We start from the raw sequence: 6,000 nt of genomic DNA, 5'->3' as shown, positions 1-6,000 counted from the left end.
TTTAATACATTCGGTACATGAACCTGGGTCCTTACATTCTCCCTCTATGATTATGTATCCCATTAATATGCCTAAAAATTGCCAATCAGCCTTCATATTCGGAATCTAAACGGGCTAATGCTTGCCTTACCGTCGGGGTTTCTTTCAATAGGCACGTTATCCGTCCTCCCTCTTCTATCTTACAGAATTCTAATATAATTTCCTCAATGCATATGAGGTTACACTTTTCCGTGCAATGCACACATAGCACACACCCCTCGCAATGACTACAGCAACAGCATTCAAATAAACATTTACAATCACAATAAAAACACATCACTCTTGTGATGCTTGTTTATCCTTGGTCCCTGCTTTAGTAAGTCTTATTTTTAGCGGATTGTCCGGACTGGTGGTCACCGCCCAATCCTCCGTTGGAGCTCTTTTCACCCGATGATAATGGGTCCATCCATGCTCTCTGGTCCGTACTGCTGATTCAGTTGTGAGCAGGACCTGGTATGGGCCTTCCCAAGTCGGGCTGAGCTTCTCCGTCCGCCACGCTTTTATCAGGACCAAATCTCCAGGCTGAAAAGTGTGCTGTTGCTCCAATAGCGGGGGCCGCTGTGCTAATATGCCTTGCCTATGAAAAGACAATAAAGACTGGGACAGTGTATGCAGATATTTTCTGATGAATTGATCCCTAAATTCCACCTGAGGAGTTCCTACAACCGCCAAGTAGGGATGACCCATCATCATTTCAAAAGGCGATAGACCCGTGTCTTTTCGTGGGGCCACCCTCATTCTTAACAACGCCAGCGGGAGGTTTTTCGTCCAAGGTAGCCCATTTTCCAAATACAATTTAGTTAGATGTTTCTTTATCTCTCCATTTGCCCATTCCACTTTCCCACTGCTCTCAGGGTGCCACGGTGTATGAAGGTCCCATTTGATTCCTATTGCTTTCATCACCTCTTGCATGGCCTTTTTGTATAAAATGTGTCCCTCTATCAGAATCTATTGCTTCTATTATCCCGTAGCGAGGGAGAAGGTGTTCTAAAATTGCTTTGCTGACCACTTGGGCCGTTGCTCTCCTGCTAGGAAAAGCCTCAGCCCACCCGGTCAGATGATCTTTAAAAACCAACAAATATTTTTGCCCCCCTCTTTCCGGCAGTTCGGTAAAATCCACCTGCACTCTTTGAAATGGCCATACCGCTAAGGGTCTTCCTCCTCTCTCTACTTTCTTGGCCCGAGCCTTATTGACTTTTTGACACAATAGGCATTTCCATGCGATGGCGTGCGCCATTGGCCACATATCCTTACTCCAATATAGGGGTTTTATCAAATTTATCATCCCTTCTGTACCGAAATGACTTCCCTCATGCACTTTCTCCAATAAATTTAACATAACCAATTTTGGGAGCACTGTCTGTCCTTCAGGAGTCTCCCAATTATTTCCCTTTTTCTTCCATCCCTCTTTTTCCATATATTCCTTCTCTTTTGGACTAAATATCAGGTGTTCCAGGTCCTGGTTCTCTACTACAGGCACTCGCAAGGTGCATTGCCTAATTATTTCCTTTTTTATTTCACCCTCCGTCGCTTCCCGCGCTCGGTGATCCGCCCATGCATTTCCTCGTTGCTCTGGGCTATGTCCTTTGGTATGGGCCAGAATATGTACAATACTGATCTTATGCGGCCCCATCAAAGCTTCCAATAATCGTTCAAGCAAAGCTACATGTTCTATTTGCTTTCCATCTGCCTTTATAAATCCCCTTTCTTTCCATGTCCTTCCAAAAGTATGTACCACTCCCCATGCATATCTTGAATCCGTCCAAATCGTCACATCCAACCCCCTGGCTAATTCCAATGCCCGGGCTAATGCCATTACCTCACATTTCTGGGCCGACCAAGTGCTAGGGAGTGCACCACTTTCTATGGTTTCTCCATCTTCTCGCACTATCGCATATCCCGATCTTCTCCTCCCCTCCTTAACATAGCTTGATCCATCTACAAACCATCTTTCACCCTCATTCAGAGGCTCTTCCCTCAAATCTTCCCGGACCTTGGCCATCAATTCTATGTCTTTGAGACAATCATGTTCCCCAGGTTCCCATTCCTGTCGCTCGCCTCTCAGAAACTCTGCTGGGTTTAAATTTCTGTCGGTTCCAATAGTTATATCAGAACCTGTCCTGAGTATACCTTCATATTGTACCAAACGCCTGTCTGTCATCCAGGCGGGCGCGGCCCCTGTCATTACTGCGCCGATCTGGTGAGGACTGTGCACTATCAGAGCCCTTCCAAAAGTCAATTTTCGACTTTCTAAAACGAGCTCTGCCGCAGCGGCCACGGCTTGAATACATGCTGGCCACCCTCTGACCACTGGTTCCAAGGTAGAACTTAGATAGGCCACTGGCTGATATCGCCCTCCCCTCTTTTGAGCCAGAACTCCTACTGCCGTCTGGGCAGCCACTGTTACGTATAAGTGGAAGGGTAATTGCAAATTTGGCAAAGCCAGAGCGGGGCTGGCTATTAAAGTTTTCTTAATCTCCTCCCATCTAATCCGATCCTCCTCATCTGATTCCACCTTTTTTTCTTTTAAGGGAAATTGTTTAAAAGGCGGGGGATCTGGTCCGAAAAATGTTACTCGGGACCAAACCTCTATATAAGGTTTCTCTTTTTCCTTTTTGGTCTTCACTAGATACAGTTTCATCTGTTTTATCCAATATGGATCTGTTTCCCCATCTGGCCTCCACCGGGACTCCCCTTCTGGACCTATGGGATACTCTGGCCAGGTTACCCTACATAATTTAATCATTACTGTCTTCAATAATCCTTGACTATAGGGCTTAATCTCCTTTTCGTCCCATTCTAATAGGACTTGTCCCAGGGGACTATTTGGATCTATCGGATCCCTGTCCTCAATCCTTGGCCCCCTTTTACATTTACTCTGTCCTTTGCCCATCCTCAAATTAGATATGTCTCTTGCAACTCTCGTTCACACAATTACGCGGAATCGCCTGGCCGCTCCCCTCGCGGGAATACGGAACCGCAAGCTAATCCTCTCGCTGGGTCCTGGTCCCCAGTCCACACTCACGCGTCCGTTCGGAACCTCTCTTTCGCACTGAGACCACTCATACACCCATCCCTTCCCGGGATTTATTTATATACTCACCCCTCTCAGTCTAGCGCCTCCTTCTCGGTCGGCTGGTAAACTGGCAGGCGTCCCTGCAGGGTAATACAGTCCCTGACTGCAACACTTCCCAACACTATCCTGTTCGGCTTTCTGAGTTGGTGTTCCGTTCTTTAAGCCCTCGGGATCCGTCGCTACCGGGGTCTGAATAGCGGATCTCTCCGAAAATACCGGAGTGCCGGCTGATCCCCTTCCAATACCCCGATACGCAGATCGTCGAGGGCCCCACGTGGGGCGCCAAAATTGTTATATATTACTTACGTGGATTCAACAACTGGACAAGGAGACACCAAGTCAGGAATCTAGATTTCCTCTTTATTGGTACGCGTTTGCAAAGGCGGGCCCTCCGCTCCGAATTGGTGCGAAGAGCCCCGAGCATACTCCAGCACAAACATTTATACCCTATAGCTGCCGCCCCTCGTTAGAGGCTTGGCTTACAATCTACCTAGCATCATTAGACACCGCACTAATACAATAGCCAATCTACACTCTCTATTCTAACTCTGCCCTTTTATGGAATTACTCATTACTTCCCTATTCTACCTATTACTTCCCTATTCTACCTAGCCGACATGGCATTCATACACCCACATCCCCATGTACAAATTACTGAATTCGACACACTCTATTTTCTATTCTCACAATGTTTAATTGCAGACCCTCCAAGTGCCCCTATTTTCCAGGGAGTCCCAGATTTACAGAAGCCATCCCAATTTCTGATTTGTTCCCAGAATGTTCCTCTTTTCCTTAGGATGTCCCTATTTTCACTGGAGAAATGTTGGCGGATATGTTACTGGTTTCAACAGAAGCAAGCAGGAAATATGAAAAAAGGCTCATCCACACTTTTGCTTGTCCCGTACTTAGAAAGTTCTCCTGTGCTTGCTAGGCATGAGTAAAAGCTGTCTTCTGTTTGCCCCACCGCTTGCCACAAAGCTGCTTTGCAAGTGGTGTATGTGTACGTTCAGTTTTCATTTGGGCTATGGGAGGGGGGATAAGCCCCATCTTTCCTGTCTTAATCCCCTCGCCCACCTGTTATTTACCAGGTGGGTGGAAGGACACCGCTTTTATCTATTCACAGATCTCATCAACTGAAGGCCACCACCAAACAGGTCCTTCTATTGGACCTTGAGCTCTGCCCACATCATCCTCCAGCCTGCAAGAGACATCAGGGTGGCAACAACTGGCCCTGGAAGTGACTAAGGGAACAGCTGGCTTCAACCCTGTTGGCAACAGGGCTTGCTGAAATGCCTCTTCATGAGCCAAAGCAAGGATAGATTTGCAAGCCAAGCTGCAGCATGAATTTAATAATCATACTAAAAAAACCAGTGCTTTTTTTTTTTTAAGAAAAAGAGGTACAGACACTCACCATTCTTTTTCTTAGAATGGCAGTAGGGCCCACCTGAGAGGTTCCAGAACCCACCTGAGAGGTGCGGTAACTGAGTTCTGGCAAATTCCCACTGGAAAAAAGCCCTGCTAACAATGATTTTTGTATGTGCCCTGAAATGCCAGATTCTACAACCTACATAGATTATCCTGTTCAAGGACATCTGTGTATTGTTACAGGCTACCCCAGTCTCTGAGTGGTAAGGAGTACTAGGCACTTTCCCAGGGTTCAGTTTCCTTTGAATGACGCAAAAAAGCTCAACAACTTTGGCAAAACAAAACTAAGTTGTGTCTGGATTTCAGTTTTTGAAATAGGGCAACCCTAGTAACCTTGATCGTTCTTTGAGGATGTTGATGAGGACACTTAAGATATTTTGTCTTCCGAGTATGACTAGTTCAGCAATTTCCTTTTGTCAGATTTCAACCTCATCACATGCAAAGAATTGGAATGGGATCATCCAGACTGACCCCCTCAAACCTACAAAAGATTTGTTTCTGTCCAGGAGCATCACAACCTTTGGAGGTTCAAACCCCCCCTAAGTCTGTTTATTCTTCAGACAGCGATCAGGAGTGAAGATAGCAGGCCTCTAACCTGTCCCATGAAGCCCAGGCCTGGCTGGTATACATTCTCCCTCAATTTTGTTTTTAAAAAAACATTTATTGGAGGAGGGTAAAAACGGTTTGCAAAAATGACTGCCACGACTCACCTGCAACCTGCTCCTGCCTGGCCCAGCCTTTGTCTCTGCCGTTTGCGTCCCATCCTCCATATTGTCTCCTTTTATTGATTTTATTTTATTTTTAAAAAAACAAACAGTAGGGGAGACATGACAAGTGCACAAATGGCAGCTGCAGTTTGCCTGTTACCCGCCTGCTTGTGCCTGATTTGGCGTTAAGGTGTCTCCTGCCTGTTTGGCTACCCTCAGTGTGTTTTTTTATTTTGGAGGAGGAAAGAGGTGTTGCTATTCTTAGTGAGGAATAGATCAGGATTGTAAGGATGCAGGTGGTGCTGTGGATTAAACCACAGAGCCTAGGGCTTGCCAATCAGAAGGTTGGCGGTTCGAATCCCCGCGATGGGGTGAGCTCCCATTGCTCGGTCCCTGCTCCTGCCAACCTAGCAGTTCAAAAGCACGTCAAAGTGCAAGTAGATAAATAGGTACCGCTCTGGCGGGAAGGTAAACGGCGTTTCCGTGCGTTGCTCTGGTTTGCCAGAAGCGGCTTAGTCATGCGGGCCACATGACCCGGAAGCTGTACGGGGGCTCCCTCGGCCAATAAAGCGAGATGAGCGCCGCCACCCCAGAGTCGTCTGCAACTGGACCTAATGGTCAGGGGTCCTTTACCTTTACATTTAGTTCAGGATTGCAGCCAGAGAGAGAGAGAGAGAGAGAGAGTTATTCAACACTTCTGTTTTCTCATAAGTGTTATTAGCACAAAGTGGGGTCAGGAATGCAGCCTGAGAA

This window comes from Podarcis cretensis, assembly GCF_951804945.1.
Source record: "Podarcis cretensis genome assembly, chromosome: Z".
NCBI classification, from domain to species: domain Eukaryota; kingdom Metazoa; phylum Chordata; class Lepidosauria; order Squamata; family Lacertidae; genus Podarcis; species Podarcis cretensis.
Note: the sequence above shows the minus strand (reverse complement) of the source record.